General features: G+C 44.7%; 1 non-coding gene across 1 annotated transcript; it reads left to right on the top strand.

Moving 5' to 3' along the window:
- The first annotated feature begins 3,766 nt into the window (after positions 1–3,766).
- Positions 3,767–3,841, top strand: Trnat-ugu (transfer RNA threonine (anticodon UGU)). The gene has a single exon. It is a non-coding gene; the product is annotated as a tRNA-Thr (tRNA).
- The last annotated feature ends 15,265 nt before the right edge of the window (positions 3,842–19,106 follow it).

The following is a 19,106-nucleotide window of genomic DNA, read 5'->3' as shown; positions in this document are numbered from 1 at the left end:
TAATTTCTTTGTGCTGCGTCGTTATTTTTGTCTTAGATTGCGTATAGAATTCAGTAACTAAAAGAAATTTCCCATTACATAGGTAGGCATAATATTCACAATTAATCAGCGATAACCGCTGTTTGCATGATTAGTGCACACAGTCGAATGAGGACCAAAGTTCAGGTTATCTCCAGCATATTCTAAGTTGGTGAAATAAACAGGAATTTGTGATGAATGTGAGTATTCGATGTACTCAGGGCTTTGAATTCTGTTGTTTGAGTGTTGACAGTTAACGGTAAACTTTAAGAAAAACCACGTGATCAGGCGAGGGACAGAATTTAGACAAAGCATAGTAAATTCAAAATCAGTGAAATAAATAAAATTTCCACACAACGTAAGTGCTCATTATACTCAGGACTTCGGGTTCTATCGTTTAAGTAATGCCACCGACCAATAATCTTTAAGTTAAGGCTACAAATCATCTGAAGGCCAGTATTTAGTGAAGCTCGAGGGAATTCAGAAGCAACGAAAACGAAAATTTCACATGCATGTAAGTACTCATTCTAGGGACGGATTTAAGTTCTGTTGTTTAAACAAGCCCATTTGTCAATAAGCGATAAGTAAGGGCCACATGATCAGCTGCGGGCCACGATTCAGACAATCAGTCGCAGAAAAAGCTCCGTTAATATCCGCGAAAACACATAATACCTTTTTGTCCGATGACATCAACTTACCTCACACAGCGACAGAGTAAGCAACTGTTACCTTCACCGAGAACGTCCGTTCTGCACACAGAGGAGGGGAAGATTTCCGTTGCTCTCTAGCTTCAGCATTGCCGGTCTACAAGTTAAGCTTGCATAACTATATCCCCCCACTTTGTAAAATCTTTGGACACACTGGAGCAAACTTCAAAGTACAGGGTGATTCAAAAAGAATACCACAACTTTAGGAATTGAAAACTCTGCAACGACAAAAGGCAGAGCTAAGCACTATCTGTCGGCGAATTAAGGGAGCTATAAAGTTTCATTTAGTTGTACATTCGTTCGCTTGAGGCGCTGTTGACTAGGCGTCAGCGTCAGTTGATACTAAGATGGCGACCGCTCAACAGAAAGCTTTTTGTGTTATTGAGTACGGCAGAAGTGAATCGACGACAGTTGTTCAGCGTGAATTTCGAACGAAGTATGGTGTTAAACCTCCTGATAGGTGGTGTATTAAACGTTGGTATAAACAGTTTACAGAGAATGGGTGTTTGTGCAAAGGGAAAAGTTCTGGACGGCCGAGAACGAGTGATGAAAATGTAGCACGCATCCAGCAAGCATTTGTTCGCAGCCCAGGAGAATCGACTCGCAGAGCTAGCAGAGAGCTGCAGATTCCACAATCAACTGTATGGAGAGTCCTACGAAAAAGGATAGTTATGAAACCTGAACGTCAACTACCCGAGGCGATGGATCGGCCGCCAGGCAGCCCGTGACAGAGCACTTCGTCACTGGCCTCCAAGAAGCCCTGATCTTACCCCCTGCGATTTTTTCTTATGGGGATATGTTAAGGATATGGTGTTTCGGCCACCTCTCCCAGCCACCATTGATGATTTGAAACGAGAAATAACAGCAACTATCCAAACTGTTACGCCTGATACGCTACAGAGAGTGTGGAACGAGTTGGAGTATCGTGTTGATATTGCTCGAGTGTCTGGAGGGGGCCATATTGAACATCTCTCAACTTGTTTTTGAGTGAAAAAAAACCTTTTTAAATACTCTTTGTAATGATGTATAACAGAAGGTTATATTATGTTTCTTTCATTAAATACACATTTTTAAAGTTGTGGTATTCTTTTTGAATCACCCTGTACTTGCGTTCTTCAATATACTCAATTACAGAGGGTAGGAAACAAAACGGACTGTGCAAGGGAAAGTAAATAAATATACTCTTCTCTTCTCCGGAGCCTGTGTGTTGCCATGGCAACGTGAAATAGCAGGGACTAGACACTGCAAGCATGCAAAGGCACCGGGCGCACTTAACTTTTATGGAATAGATTCTCTGGCTCCGTTTCGCTTTTAAAACGTTTTCTAGTATTTCACAATTCTGTAGACTGCAAACAATGACAAATTCAACTTCATTTCTTAATGAAAATACTGTTTTTAATAATGTTTCTACAATGTTCGACCACGTACCCCACCAGAGAGTGTGATCTCTTTTCTACCTATTGCTGGTATCACATCACTAAACATCAGCAGTTTAAAATATGGCGCTACGAATATGTGTTACTTATTTGCAATGATTTGTACGCAAATATTGTAATAATGTCTTGACTGCTTTACGCAAACAAAAAGATTCAACGACTCCGAACTGTTGCAACTAATGTGATATTCAGTTTAAACCACATAGTAACAGTTGTGGTTTGTAGATTATTTATGAAATAAGGATGCCCTTCAAATTTACGGCAGAGGAATACGTCGATATGGTATTTATTTATGGCAAATGTGATGTTAATGCTACGGCCAAAAAGTACTTAATAAATTAGAAAGTTTACAAAATAACCCAATTGCCACTCCAGCAGCAGGACAGTTAATAAATCAATATTCACGGTAATTAAGATTAAAATATTTTATCTTCAAGTAACATATACTCTGAGACAAAGTAAACGACGCACAAATGATTACAATTTCATTAAAAATGATAGTTTATTCAAGAGAACGAGCTTCACAAATCGAACAAGTCAGTAATGCCGTAGTCCACCTCTGATTTTAGCAGTTATTCGGTTTGGCATTGATTGATAGAGTTGTTGGATGTGCTCCTGAGGGACATCGTGCGAGATTCTGTCCAATTGGCGCGTCAGACCGTCAAAATCAATAGATGGTTGGAGGGTCCAATGATAATACTCCAAAAGTTCTCAATTGGGGAGAGATCCTGCGACCTTACAGGGTTTGGCAAGAGCGAGCATAGGCACCAGAAACTCTTGCCCCATGTGCGGGGGTGGGGGGTGGGGGAGTATTATCTTGCTGATCCGCATCAGATGGGACTGACGGATGACATCGAAAAAGTACAAAGAAGGGCGGCTCGTTTTGTATTATCACGAAACAGGGGAGATAGAGCCACAGACATGATACGTTAATTGGAGTGGCAATCATTAAAACAGAGCCGTTTTTCGTTGCGACTGGATCTGCTCATGAAATTTTAATCACCAGTTTTCTCCTCCGATAGCGAAAATATTCTATACATGACGGTAGTATCTCTTCCTGAAAGAACAGTTACCGTGGATGACCATGCAGCTTTGCTAGAAATGAAATGATAATCAAATGGACACCCTAGCTGCAAACAGGCGTTGATGTACTTCATTGGGGACATGTTGAAAATGTGTGGCCTGACCGGGACTCGAACCCGTAAGCAGGAGATCCCGGGTTCGAGTCCCGGTCGGGGCACACATTTTCAACATGTCCCCAATGAAGTACATCAACGCCTGTTTGCAGCTAGGGTGTCCATTTGATTATCATTTCATTTCTAGCAAAGCTGCATGGTCATCCACGGTAACTGTTCTTTCAGGAACAGATACTACCGTCATATATAGTTAAAATATGGCTTCCCGGCCATTGACCCTCTTGTGCGAACGCACACGCTATGCCCGAACTCGTAAGGGACTTGGTAGATTAATCTGCCACTAGTAATGAGTATGATGGGCAAACATCTATTAGGATCACTACGAATGTAGTGGTGTGGACATGTTGGGAATGGGGATCTCACGGGGAGCGTGCAAGGGATAAGTCCCTGCAGACGCACTATCCTCTGTGCCCGCGGTGGCTCAGATGGATAGAGCGTCTGCCATGTAAGCAGGAGATCCCGGGTTCGAGTCCCGGTCGGGGCACACATTTTCAACACGTACCCAATGAAGTACATCAACGCCTGTTTGCAGCTTGGGTGTCCATTTGATTATCATTTCACGAAAACATTCTGTTGGCACCCGCCCACACAGGGAGAAATGATCATCACGATAAAATAAGAGAAATCAGGGCTCACACAGAAAAATTTAAGTGCTCGTTTTTCCTGCGCGTCGTTCGAGAGTGGAATGGTAGTGAGACAGCCTGAAGGTGGTTCATTGAACGCTCTGCCAGGCAGTTTATTGTGAATTGCAGAGTAATCAGGTAGATGTAGAAGTGTAAGCCCAGGTTGGCTTGCCATGAAGGGCAACAAACTGGGACGTAGAATGTTGTCGACGTACTGCTGCACTGTAAGGGTGGCGCAGATGACAGCCAAGGGCATCCTGTATGAAAAGAAGTGTCATCCCTGACGATCAGCCCTGGTTGTCGGGCCGTATGGCGGGTGACTGTCAGGTTGGTATCCCAGTACTGTACGGGCCATTCTCCAGACACGTCTTCGGCCTGGAATCGCATTGACCGGAGTGGAATTGCCTTCATGATGAGTCCCGTTTCGAACTGAGCCCCGACAAGGAATGAAGACATGTCTGGAGGCGCCCAGGTTAGCGGAGGGATTCCAACCTGACTGTTGCCAGCCATATGGTCCAAAAACAAGGAATGATAATCTAGGGTGACATTTCAGTCTTGTAGCGTATATCTATGCACAGAAGGCTTATGATGTGCAAAATATTATTGAATCATATTGCAGTATGTTACATCAAACATAAAATAAACAGGAAACTTCCTGGCAGACTAAAACTGTGTGCCGCACTGAGACTCGAACTCGGGATCTTTGCCTTTCGATGGCAAATGCTCTACCAACTGAGCTACCCAAGCTCCACCTTTGTCAAGAATAACAGCGGGTACGCTTCGTGGCATGGAAGCAATGAGGCGTTGGTAGGTTGCTGGAGGGAGCACCACATCTGCACACACAAGTCACCTAATTCCCATAAATTCAGGGGAGGGGGCGATGAGCTCTGATGCCTCCTTCAATCACATCCCAGATGTGTTCGAACGGGTTCAGATCTGGCGAGTTGGGGGAGCAGCACATCAATTGGGATTCGCCACTGTGTTTCTCGTTCCACTCCATCTCATTCCTGGCCTTGTGACATGGCGCACATGTTGCTAAAAAATACCACTGCTGTCGGGAAACACGATCGTCGTGGTCAGCAACCAGTGTACGATACTCCTCGGCCGTCATGGTGCCTTGCACGAGCTCCACTGGACCCATGGATGCCCATGTGAACGTTCCCCAGAGTATAATGGAGACACTGCCAGTTTTCTCCGTCCTGCAGTACGGGTGTCAAGAAGCTGTTCCCCTGGAAGACGATGGATTCGCACACTCCCATCGGCATGGTGAAGGTGTAAGTAGGCTGTTTATGTTTTCTTATTGGCAACGTTACGTAGCGCTCTGTATGAAAATCACTGGCTGTGCTGTGCGCAGTCTGTGGGTAGTTTGCATTGTTGTCTGCCATTGTAGTGTTGGGCAGCTGGATGTGAACAGCGCGTAGCGTTGCGCAGTTAGAGGTGAGCCGCCATCAGTGGTGGATGTGGGGAGAGAGATGGCGGAGTTTTGAAATTTGTTATACTGGATATTATGAACTGCTGTATATATTATGACTATTAAGGTAAATACATTGTTCGTTCTCTATTAATATCTTTCATTTGCTAACTATCCCTATCAGTAGTTAGTGCCTTCCGTAGTTTGAATCTTTTATTTAGCTGGCAGTAGTGGCGCTCGCTGTATTGCAGTAGTTCGAGTAACGAAGATTTTTGGTGAGGTAAGTGATTTGTGATCTGCATGTCAAGAGTCAGCACTGTCTTTCCGTTGGAAGGACAACACTACTTCTTCAAGACTGCATGGAAATCCACTACTTCTGTGTGCATTCTCTTTTACTAATGAGACTTTGTGAAAAACAAAAACTGTAATTACTATTATGATGAATGATCAGGACTATCTTTATGGACTGTGAGAAAATTTTAGCTTTTGACCAACTCTGTATCAATAAGTGTGTGCATTTGATATCTTTGTTATTGTAATTATGAAAAATTTTATCAAATCATTATTGGCCTCTGCCCAAAACAATTTGTAAAATTTTTTGTGGGGAGCATGGGGGCTATGTAAGTAGACTGTTTATGTTTTCTTATTGGCAACGTTACGTAGCGCTTTGTATGAAAATAATTGGCTGTGCTGTGCGCAGTCTGTGGGTAGTTTGCATTGTTGTCTGCCATTGTAGTGTTGGGCAGCTGGATGTGAACAGCGCGTAGCGTTGCGCAGTTGGAGGTGAGCCGCCAGCAGTGTTGGATGTGGGGAGAGAGATGGCGGAGTTTTGAAATTTGTTATACTGGATATTATGAACTGCTATATATATTATGACTATTAAGGTAAATACATTGTTTGTTCTCTAGTAATATCTTTCATTTGCTAACTATCCCTATCAGTAGTTAGTGCCTTCCGTAGTTTGAATCTTTTATTTAGCTGGCAGTAGTGGCGCTCGCTGTATTGCAGTAGTTCGAGTAACGAAGATTTTTGGTGAGGTAAGTGATTTGTGAAAGGTATAGGTTAATGTTAGTCAGGGCCATTCTTTTGTAGGGATTTTTGAAAGTCAGATTGCGTTGCGCTAAAAATATTGTGTGTCAGTTTAAGCACAGTCCTGCATAATTTTTCATGAGGGGACGTTTCAAAAGTTTCGGGATTCATCAGACGACGCAGCGCTCTGCCACCGCGCCAACGTGCAGTGCCGATGGACGTGCCTATTTCAGTCGTAGTTGCCGGTGTCTTGGCGTTAACATGAGCAGATGCATTGGTCGTCGGATGCGGAGGCCCGTCGTTAGGAGTGTTCAGAACATTGCGCTTTCACACACACCTGTACTCTGCCCAGCATTAAAGTCTGAAGTTAGTTCCGCTACAGTTCGCCGCCTGTCCTGTTTTACCAGGCTGCCCAGCCCACGACGTAATTAGGAATGGCCGCCCCACCCGACGACTTGTGGACATGGTTTCACTTTGGTTTCGCCACGTGTTGAGAACACTCACTGCGGCACCCGACAAGTCTCTCAGTTTCCGAAATGCTCGTGCAGAGCCTCCGGGCCAACATAATCTGCCCTTGGTCAGACAGACAGATCGCGCATCTTTGTCCATTCTACACGCAGGTGGCACGTTCACTGTTACTACGTGTACTGTGTGTGTGTGTGTGTGTGTGTGTGTGTGTGTGTGTGACTAGCAGTCATTCCTCGCCAGGTGACGCTGCTATGACCTGGACGGGTTTATATCGACAGCAGGTCGATGGTCATAAAGTTCTGGCTGACTAGTGTAGTCATTTTCCCTCGTTCTGACTGTGAGTGGAACAGGAAAGGAAATTACTAGTAGTCGTACAGGGTACCCTCTGTCACTCGCTATACGGAGCACTCAGTTTTGTAAGTAGGCTGTTTATGTTTTCTTATTGGCAACGTTACGTAGCGCTCTGTATGAAAATCACTGGCTGTGCTGTGTGCAGTCTGTGGCTAGTTTGCATTGTTGTCTGCCATTGTAGTGTTGGGCAGCGGCAGCTGGATGTGAACAGCGCGTAGCGTTGCGCAGTTAGAGGTGAGCCGCCAGCAGTGGTGGATGTGAGGAGAGAGATGGCGGAGCTTTGAAATTACATATATTATGACTTGTGATGATATTAAGGTAAATACATCATTGTTTGTTCTCCATTAAAATCTTTTATTTGCTAACTATCCCTATCAGTAGTTAGTGCCTTCCGTAGTTTGAATCTTTTATTTAGCTGACAGTAGTGGCGCTCGCTGTATTGCAGTAGTTCGAGTAAGGAATATTTTTGGTGAGGTAAGTGATTTGTGAAACGTATAGGTTAATGTTAGTCAGGGCCATTATTTTGTAGGGATTTTTGAAAGTCAGATTGCGTTGCGCTAAAAATATTGTGTCAGTTTAAGCACAGTCGTGTATAAATGTTCTAAGGGGACGTTAATTCCAAAAACTTTGTGCGTGCACAAGTGGTGGTTATGGACTTGTTATATTAACTGCAAGACTCTTCAATGGTGATTGTGCACCCGCACAGTCACAACAGATGGCTGCTGGCCATCTCTACAAGGACTACAGTGGGTCTGTATCTCTGATGACCCACCAATACCATTATTTCTACAAGGACTACAGTGGGTCTGCACCTCTGGTGGCCCACCAATACCACAATCTCTACCAGGACTACAGTGGGCCTGTCCACAATTTCTACAAGGACTGCAGTGGGTCTGCACCTCTGGTGGCCCACCAATACCATACTCTCTACCAGGACTCCAGTGGGTCTGCTCTGTGATGACCTACCTACCAATCTTCTTCAAAACGTCGAATGACTCTGCTGTGGGTTTGCTCTGTTGTGGACCATTACCTGTCAGCATGTCAAGAGTCAGCACTGTCTTTCCGTTGGAAGGACACCACTACTTCTTCAAGACTGCATGGAAATCCACTACTTACGTGTGCATTGTCTTTTACTGCTCAGACTTTGAGAAAAGAAACGGAAGTTTCACTGTGATGAATGATCAGGACTGTCTTTATGGACTGTGAGAAAATTTTAGCATTTGACCAACATTGTATCAATAAGTGTGTGCATTTGATTTCTTTGTTATTGTAATTATGAAAAATTTTATCAAATCATTATTGGCCACTGCCCAAAACAATTTGTAAAATTTTTTGTGGGGAGTATGGGGGCTATGTAAGTAGGCTGTTTATGTTTTATTATTGGCAACGTTACGTAGCGCTCTGTATGAAAATCACTGGCTATGCTGTGTGCAATCTGTGGCTAGTTTGCATTGTTGTCTGCCATTGTAGTGTTGGGCAGCGGCAGCTGGATGTGAACAGCGCGTAGCGTTGCGCAGTTAGAGGTGAGCCGCCAGCAGTGGTGGATGTGAGGAGAGAGATGGCGGAGCTTTGAAATTACATATATTATGACTTGTGATGATATTAAGGTAAATACATCATTGTTTGTTCTCCATTAAAATCTTTCATTTGATAACTATACCTATCAGTAGTTAGTGCCTTCCGTAGTTTGAATCTTTTATTTAGCTGGCAGTAGTGGCGCTCGCTGTATTGCAGTAGTTCGAGTAAGGAATATTTTTGGTGAGGTAAGTGATTTGTGAAACGTATAGGTTAATGTTAGTCAGGGCCATTCTTTTGTAGGGATTTTTGAAAGTCAGATTGCGTTGCGCTAAAAATATTGTGTCAATTTAAGCACAGTCGTGTATAAATGTTCTAAGGGGACGTTACAGTTTTAATCAAGGAAGTTTCATATCAGCGCACACTCCGCTGCACAGTGAAAATCTCATTCTGGAAACATCCCCCAGGCTGTGGCTAAGCCATGTCTCCGCAATATCCTTTCTTTCAGGAGTACTAGTTCTGCAAGGTTCGCAGGAGAGCTTCCGTAAAGTTTGGAAGGTAGGAGACGAGGCACTGGCAGCATTCAAGCTGTGAGGACGGGTCATGAGTCGTGCTTGGGTAGCTCAGATGGTAGAGCACTTGCCCGCGAAAGGCAAAGTTTCCGAGTTAGAGTCTCGGTCCGGCACACAGTTTTAATCTGCCAGGAAGTTTCATATCAGCGCTCACTTCGCAGCAGAGTGAAAAGCTCATCCTCGGTAAAATAATGCAATTAGTATTGGTTTTCGCTAGAACCCCTTTACACAGAACGAGCAACTGGTGCCAAGCTCTCTTAAAGCACAAGACGTTTCTCTGCCAGAAAGCTTTAGAAATTTGAAGTCGACAATATATCAGCCCCTGACTTAAAGGAGTTGTTTTGTAGGACACTTCCTGAGGTATCAAGCAATTGTCAGTTTGCTAATGGAAGGAAGCGTGGAGTGGGGTAAAAGATGAGGAGGGATAAGAAGGCTCGACAACAATAAGTAGGTTCAAATGAATGTGCCCGCATCTCGTGGTCGTGCGGTAGCGTTCTCGCTTCCCACGCCCGGGTTCCCGGGTTCGATTCCCGGCGGGGTCAGCGATTTTCTCTACCTCGTGATGGCTGGGTGTTGTGTGCTGTCCTTAGGTTAGTTAGGTTTAAGTAGTTCTAAGTTCTAGGGGACTGATGACCATAGATGTTAAGTCCCATAGTGCTCAGAGCCTCAAATGAATGTAGGCTGCGGTAGTAATGCAGATACGATGGGCATTGCACTGGATAGACTAGCGTGAAGGGCTGCGTCAAACCGTTCGGCTCGCACGCTACAACAACATGTGTCAGTCATTTTGACGTGTAAAATACAGTGATATTTTGTTTGCTGTTTCTATTTCCTTTTTTGTTCGTTGCTAAGACGGACACAAGGGCTTCTTGACGTACGATTCATTGTAGTGACTGGTATTGACAGCCAAATGCCAGACAAATTTGTGTTCTGGAGCAAAATGGATGTTTGCGAAATGCTTTCCGTTTCTGTTACTTGTTTTACAGCCAAGACGGATCACTAGTCGGAATTGATGGATTGGGGCAACTACTGGTTCTCGAAATTTTTAAAGGAGAGCTTCAGGTATAGGAAGTTGACGTCTGTCAATTCAGGCTATTCAACATTCCTGTGACACTCTCGTGCGAAACAATCCAACAATACTGCTGCCCTTCTACAATGAAGCGCCAAAGAAACTGGTATAGGAATGCGTATTCAAACATATATATATATATATATATATATATATATATATATATATATACTCCTGGAAATGGAAAAAAGAACACATTGACACCGGTGTGTCAGACCCACCATACTTGCTCCGGACACTGCGAGAGGGCTGTACAAGCAATGATCACACGCACGGCACAGCGGACACACCAGGAACCGCGGTGTTGGCCGTCGAATGGCGCTAGCTGCGCAGCATTTGTGCACCGCCGCCGTCAGTGTCAGCCAGTTTGCCGTGGCATACGGAGCTCCATCGCAGTCTTTAACACTGGTAGCATGCCGCGACAGCGTGGACGTGAACCGTATGTGCAGTTGACGGACTTTGAGCGAGGGCGTATAGTGGGCATGCGGGAGGCCGGGTGGACGTACCGCCGAATTGCTCAACACGTGGGGCGTGAGGTCTCCACAGTACATCGATGTTGTCGCCAGTGGTCGGCGGAAGGTGCACGTGCCCGTCGACCTGGGACCGGACCGCAGCGACGCACGGATGCACGCCAAGACCGTAGGATCCTACGCAGTGCCGTAGGGGACCGCACCGCCACTTCCCAGCAAATTAGGGACACTGTTGCTCCTGGGGTATCGGCGAGGACCATTCGCAACCGTCTCCATGAAGCTGGGCTACGGTCCCGCACACCGTTAGGCCGTCTTCCGCTCACGCCCCAACATGGTGCAGCCCGCCTCCAGTGGTGTCGCGACAGGCGTGAATGGAGGGACGAATGGAGACGTGTCGTCTTCAGCGATGAGAGTCGCTTCTGCCTTGGTGCCAATGATGGTCGTATGCGTGTTTGGCGCCGTGCAGGTGAGCGCCACAATCAGGACTGCATACGACCGAGGCACACAGGGCCAACACCCGGCATCATGGTGTGGGGAGCGATCTCCTACACTGGCCGTACACCACTGGTGATCGTCGAGGGGACACTGAATAGTGCACGGTACATCCAAACCGTCATCGAACCCATCGTTCTACCATTCCTAGACCGGCAAGGGAACTTGCTGTTCCAACAGGACAATGCACGTCCGCATGTATCCCGTGCCACCCAACGTGCTCTAGAAGGTGTAAGTCAACTACCCTGGCCAGCAAGATCTCCGAATCTGTCCCCAATTGAGCATGTTTGGGACTGGATGAAGCGTCGTCTCACGCGGTCTGCACGTCCAGCACGAACGCTCTTCCAACTGAGGCGCCAGGTGGAAATGGCATGGCAAGCCGTTCCACAGGACTACATCCAGCATCTCTACGATCGTCTCCATGGGAGAATAGCAGCCTGCATTGCTGCGAAAGGTGGATATACACTGTACTAGTGCCGACATTGTGCATGCTCTGTTGCCTGTGTCTATGTGCCTGTGGTTCTGTCAGTGTGATCATGTGATGTATCTGACCACAGGAATGTGTCAATAAAGTTTCCCCTTCCTGGGACAATGAATTCACGGTGTTCTTATTTCAATTTCCAGCAGTATATATATATATATATATATATATATATATATATATATATATATATATATATATATATATATATATATATATATATATATATATAAGCAGGCAGAATACGCCACTGCGGTCGGAGGTTGGGTTGATCTGGGGGAAGAGGCCAAACTGCGAGGTCATCAGTCTCATGGGAAGGAAGTCGGCCGTGCTCTTTCAAAGGAACCATCCCGGCATTTTCCTGAAGCGATTTAGGGAAACTACGAAAAACCTAAATCAGGATGGCCAGACGCGGGATTGAACCGTCGTCCTCCCGAATACGAGACCAGTGTGCTAACCACTGCGCCACCTCGCTCGGCGCTGCGCTCGGCAACGCCTATATAAGACAACACGTGTCTGGCGCAGTTAGATCGGTTTCTGCTGCTACAATGGCAGGTTATTAAGATATAAGTGACTTTGAACGCGAGAGATGAGACACAGCATCACCAAGGTAGCAATGAAGTGGGGATTTTCCCGTACGACTATTTCACGAGTGGACTGTGAATATCAGGAATCCGGTTAAACATCAAATCTCCGACATCGCTGCGGCCGGGAAAAGATCCTGCAAGACCGGGACAGACGACGACTGAAGAGAATCGTTCAACGTGACAGAAGTGCAAAACTTCCGCAGATTGCTGCAGATTTCAGTGCTGGGCCATCAACAAGTGTCAGTGTGCGATCCATTCAACGAAAACTAGTTGATATGGGCTTTCAGAGCCGAAGGCCCACTCGTGTTCCCTTGATGACTGCACGACACAAAACTTTACGCCTCGCCTGTGCCCGTCAACATCGACACTGGACTGTTGATCATGAGAAACATCCTCCCTTGTTGGACGAGTCTTGTTTCAAAATGTATAGAGCGGATGGATGTGTACGGGTATGGAGACAACCTCAAGAATCCCTGGATGCTGCATGTCAGCAGGGGACTGTTCAAGCTGGTGCAGCTCTGTAATGGTGTGGAGTTGTGCAGTTGGAGTGATATGGGACCCCTGATACGTCTACATACGACTCTGACGGGTGACACGTGCATGAGTATTCTGTCTGACCACCTGCATCCATCCATGTGCATTGTGCATTCCGACAGACTTGGGCAATTCCAGCAGGACAATGCGACACCCATCACGTCCAGAATTGCTAGAGTGGCTCCATCCGAGTTTAAACTCTTCAACGGGCCACCAGAGTTTCCAGAAATTAACACTATTGACCATATCTGGCATGCCTTCCAACGTGCTGTTCAGGAGAGATCTCCACCCCATCGTACTCATACGGATTTATGGACAGCCCTGCAGGAGTCATAGTGTCAATTACCTCCAGCACTAATTCAGCCATTCGTCAAGTCCATGCCACGTCGTGTTGCGGCACTTCTGCGTCCTCGCGGGGGGGGGGGGGGGGGGGAGGGGCTTACACGATATTAAGCAGGTGTACCAGTTTCTTTGGCTCTTCAGTGTATGTACACGTCCAATACCCGCTGTTAGTCCTATGAAATATCGGGCCAACAACCATTACAAACAATGTAGTATTGGTCTGTCTCCATGCAGACTGAGTACATTTTCCAAGTATTCTATCAAGAAACCGAAGTCTGCAACATTTTTTATCCGTGACCGAACCTTTGTGCTCTCTCGATTTCATAACACCACAAATTGTTGTATCCAGGCATTTGTGTAACACCCAGGCATGTGTATGCCCCAGTGTGGCTCATTGATATTGTGGTTAGACGATAATAGGCTATTTTTCGTTTTGTGAAGTGCGCGTTTATACGTCTGTAAGCAATTACTGCAAGTTAACGGCTTTCACATAACTCTGAATCTTATTTAAGTCCGAATGGACATTTGTGCAGCATTCTTCATATGTTATTGCATTATACACTGCTGGAAGAAAAAATTTAACACTATCAAGGTCATTGTATTACGTGAAGTGACAGGTATATATATCATCATTGTAGGAGTATATGATAACTGGCCACTGTAACCGAGTAGTTCTAGGCGCTTCAGTCCGGAACCGCGCTGCTGCTACGGTCGCAGGTTCCAATCCTGCCTCAGGGGTGGATGTTAGTTAGATTTAAGTAGTTCTAAGTCTAGTGGGCTGATGACCTCAGCTCTTAAGTTCTGTAGTGCTTAGAGCCATTTGAATTGAGTATGTTGTTGTTGTTGTTGTTGTGGTCTTCAGTCCTGAGACTGGTTTGATTCAGCTCTCCATGCTAATCTATCCTGTGCAAGCTCCTTCATCTCCCAGTACCTACTGCAACCTACATCCTTCAGAATCTGTTTAGTGTACTCATCTCTTGGTCTCCCTCTACGATTTTTACCCTCCACGCTGCCCTCCAATGCTAAATTTGTGATCCCGTGATGCCTCAGGACATGTCCTACCAACCGATCCCTTCTTCTAGTCAAGTTGTGCTACAAACTTCTCTTCTCCCCAATCCTATTCAACACGTCCTCATTAGTTACGTGATCTACCCACCTAATCTTCAACATTCTTCTGTAGCACCACATTTCGAAAGCTTCTATTTTCTTCTTGTCCAAACTATTTATTGTCCATGTTTCACTTCCATACATGGCTACACTCCATACAAATACTTTCAGAAACGACTTCCTGACACTTAAATCTATACTCGATGTTAACAAATTTCTCTCCTTCAGAAACGCTTTCCTTGCTATTGCCAGTCTACATTTTATATCCTCTCTACTTCGACCATCATCAGTTATTTTGCTCCCCAAATAGCAAAACTCCTTTACTACGTTAAGCGTCTCATTTCCTAATCTAATTCCCGCAGCATCACCCGACTTAATTCGACTACATTCCATTATCCTCGTTTTACTTTTGTTGATGTTCATCTTATATCCTCCTTTCAAGACACTGTCCCTTCCGTTCAACTGCTCTTCCAAGTCCTTTGCTGTTTCTGACAGAATTACAATGTCATCGGCGAACCTCAAAGTTCTTATTTCTTCTCCCTGGATTTTAATACCTACTCCAAATTTTTCTTTTGTTTCCTTTACTGCTTCCTCAATATACAGATTGAATAACATCGGAGAGAGGCTACAACCATGTCTCACTCCCTTCCCAACCACTGCTTCCCTTTCATGCCCCTCGACTCTTATAACTGCCATCTGGTTTCTGTACAAATTGTAAATAGCCTTTCGCTCCCTGTATTTTACCCCTGCCATCTTTAGAATTTGAAAGAGAGTATTCCAGTCAACATCGTCAAAAGCTTTCTCTAAGTCTACAAATGCTAGAAACGTAGGTTTGCCTTTCCTTAACCTTTCTTCTAAGATAAGTCGTAAGGTCAGTATTTCCTCACGTGTTCCAACATTTCTACGGAATCCAAACTGATCTTCCCCGAGGTCGGCTTCTACCAGTTTTTCCATTCGTCTGTAAATAATTCGCGTTAGTATTTTGCAGCTGTGGCTTATTAAACTGTTAGTTCGGTAATTTTCACATCTGTCAACACCTGCTTTCTTTGGGATTGGTATTATTATATTCTTCTTGAAGTCTGAGAGTATTTCGCCTGTCTCATACATCTTGCTCACCAGATGGTAGAGTTTTGTCAGAACTGGCTCTCCTAAGGCCGTCAGTAGTTCCAATGGAATATTGTCTACTCCCGGGGCCTTGTTTCGACTCATGTCTTTCAGTGCTCTGTCAAACTCTTCACGCAGTATCGTATCTCCCAATTCATCATCAGCTACATCCTCTTCCATTTCCATAATATTGTCCTCAAGTACATCGCCCTTGTATAGACCTTCTATATACTCCTTCCAACTTTCCGCTTTCCCCTCTTTGCGTAGAACTGGGTTTCCATCTGAGCTCTTGATATTCATGCAAGTGGCTCTCTTTTCTCCAAAGGGCTCTTTAATTTTCCTGTAGGCAGTATCTATCTTACTCCTAGTGAGATAAGCCTCTACATCCTTACATTTGTCCTCTAGCCATCCCTGCTTAGCCATTTTGCACTTTCTGTCGATCTCATTTTTGAGACGTTTCTATTCCTTTTTGCCTGCTTCATTTACTGCATTTTTATATTTTCTCCTTTCATCAATTAAATTCAATATTTCTTCTGTTACCCAAGGATTTCTACCAGCCCTCGTCTTTTTACCTACTTGATCCTCTGAGGCCTTCACTACTTCATCCCTCAGAGCTACCCATTCTTCTTCTACTGTATTTCTTTCCCCCATTCCTGTCAATTGTTCCCTTATGCTCTACCTGAAACTCTGTACAACCTCTGGTTTAGTCAGTTTATCCAGGTCCCATCTCCTTAAATTCCCACCTTTTTGCAATTTTTTCAGTTTTAATCTACAGTTCATAACCAATAGATTGTGGTCAGAGTCCACATCTGCCCCTGGAAACGTCTTACAATTTAAAACCTGGTTCCTAAATCTCTGTCTTACCAGTAGATAATCTATCTGAAACCTGTTATTATCTCCAGGCTTCTTCCATGTATACAGCCTTCTTTTATGATTCTTGAACCAAGTGTTAGCTATGATTAAGTTATGCTCTGTGCAAAATTCTACCAGACGGCTTCCTCTTTCATTTCTTAGCCCCAATCCATATTCACCTACTACGTTTCCTTCTCTCCCTTTTCCAACTGTCGAATTCCAGTCACCCATGACTACTAAATTTTCGTCTCCCTTCACTACCTGGGTAATTTCTTTTATCTCATCATACATTTCTTCAATTTCTTCGTCATCTGCAGAGCTAGTTGGCTTATAAACTTGTACTACTGTAGTAGGCATGGGCTTCGTGTCTATCTTGGCCACTATAATGCGTTCACTGTGCTGTTTGTAGTAGCTTACCCGCACTCCTATTTTTTTTATTCATTATTAAACCTACTCCTGCATTACCCCTATTTGATTTTGTATTTATAACCCTGTATTCACCTGACCAAAAGTCTTGTTCCTCCTGCCACCGAACGAAACTAATTCCCACTATATCTAACTTTAACCTATCCATTTCCCTTTTTAAATTTTCTAACCTACCTGCCCGATTAAGTGATCTGACATTCCATGCTCCGATCCGTAGAACGCCAGTTTTCTTTTTCCTGATAATGTCGTTCTCCTGAGTAGTCCACGCCCGGAGATCCGAATGGGGTATTATTTTACCTCCGGAATATTTTACCCAAGAGGACGCCATCATAATTTAACCATACAGTATAGCTGCATGCCCTCGGGAAAAATTACGGCTGTAGTTTTCCCTTGCTTTCAGCCGTTCGCAGTACCAGCACATCAAGGCCGTTTTGGTTAGTGTTAAAAGGCCAGATCAGTCAATCATCCAGACTGTTGCCCCTGCAACTACTGAAAAGGCTACTGCCCCTCTTCAGGAACCACACGTTTGTCTGGCCTCTCAACAGATACCCCTCCGTTGTGGTTGCACCTACGGTACGGGTATCTGTATCGTTGAGGCACGCAAGCCTCCCCACCAACGGCAAGGTCCATGGTTCATGGGGGAGGAATTTGAGTATATGATAACAAATTCAGTCCAAATTGAACATACATGTCACAGTGCAGGGTGCTCAAGCAGTTGCATCAATACACAGTTTATCCCCCTCTGGCGGCAAGGCAGGCGTGTGTGGTCACATGGAAGCGATCACAAACGGCTGAATGGCATCCTGAGACAGATTGTCCCAAGCATTTTGCGCCTTTTGTTGCAATTTGGCAATGGTTCTTGCCGGCCCTGCGAGAACAAGAAAGTTCCCGCTTCATCATGTCTCATACGTGTTTATTTGTCGAGAGATCTGATGATCTTGCTGCCCACTTGTTGTGCACCAGTAACAGCACGTCGCGTTTATAATGCTTCTCCTGTTAAAGGAGTTATATTTGACCGTGACTGTGTAGTAACAGTTAAGGTATTGGATTAATTTTAGTTTCTCGAAAGATTTCTATTGACAGCCAGCAGTAGCAGCATAAACAGGAATCAGACCACTGTTCCATTCTACTAAAGTAAATAGTAATTACGTATAAGGAAATGGTCACCAGTCTAATTAGGCAAAATTGTTCCAAGTACTGTTCGCAAAGAAAGTTTGGTATTTACTGGGTGTGATTCACGATGAACAGGATGAAAACTTTCACTAAGACATTTTCACCGTTGAATATCACTATTAGAGACGCTAGAACCTACTGACAGTTATTGTTTATAGACGACGATGAAACGCCTTAGAAGGCATCCTCACGCCATTTCTCCAAATAAATTGCAATTATAGTATTATTTTATGTTATTGCAGTTATCGTTATTATTTTTATGTTATAGGACATGTGACTTTTTATATAATATCATGATTGTTTTGATGTTTTATATAAGTGGTTGGATAATTTTCAGGTTATGTGTATCATATTAGAAATAAAATCGAACTGATCTCATTATGACTTTGTATTTCAGAAAAGTAGCGTCATACCGTAAATCTAATTGCATTTGTGGATCAAGCATTCCACAATTTGGTAAATTCAGAGGCAGAGAAAAATTGCAAATGTGTTGACCTGTGTTAGCAGCCGTGGCTTGGAAGAAGCTTTAGCTCTTAATCTAGACGCACGAAAAATTGCATTTCCGTCAGACCATCCTTAACGTTGACGTATAGAACTCATTTTTAAAAGTTCCTCGAGGCATGAATTTCCGATGTGTTGGCGATCCGCGAACCCGTTACTACTCCGGCGCTGACTTCGTTGCTCCCCGGGCTCTTAAAAGCCATGAATGATGCTTAACTGACACTAAGCAGCGCGCAACTTCCCCGCAGAGGCCCGTTAATTATTTAAAACAGGTCCGCTTCGCGACCGTATTTGGTCCCCCAGCGCCGCGGGCAGCCCTTTCTCGCGGCGGCCGATCGCCATATGGTTTAATCAGCCCGACGGCACCGGCCGATGCAGTTTTTGACGGCTGCAATCTAAATTACTATCGATACGTCGCAGCGAAAAGAACAAAGAAAAATCAATTTCGTCTTGCAAGCGTGATAGTGAAACAGAAACAAATAGGCGACGAACATCTTAACCGGTTACCGTAACGGGTTGTGGGCCACCGAATACCTTTTGTTCCACCGGCGGCGCTCGATTTGGTCCTGCTGCTCAGCCGTCTTCTTCCTTTTTCCCGCGCGTCGGTCGATTTTTGTCTGCCGCGCCGCCGCAGGTTGCACT

This window comes from Schistocerca cancellata, chromosome 1 (genome assembly GCF_023864275.1).
Source record: "Schistocerca cancellata isolate TAMUIC-IGC-003103 chromosome 1, iqSchCanc2.1, whole genome shotgun sequence".
NCBI lineage: Eukaryota > Metazoa > Arthropoda > Insecta > Orthoptera > Acrididae > Schistocerca > Schistocerca cancellata.
This window is presented reverse-complemented; position numbering and strand designations above follow the sequence as displayed.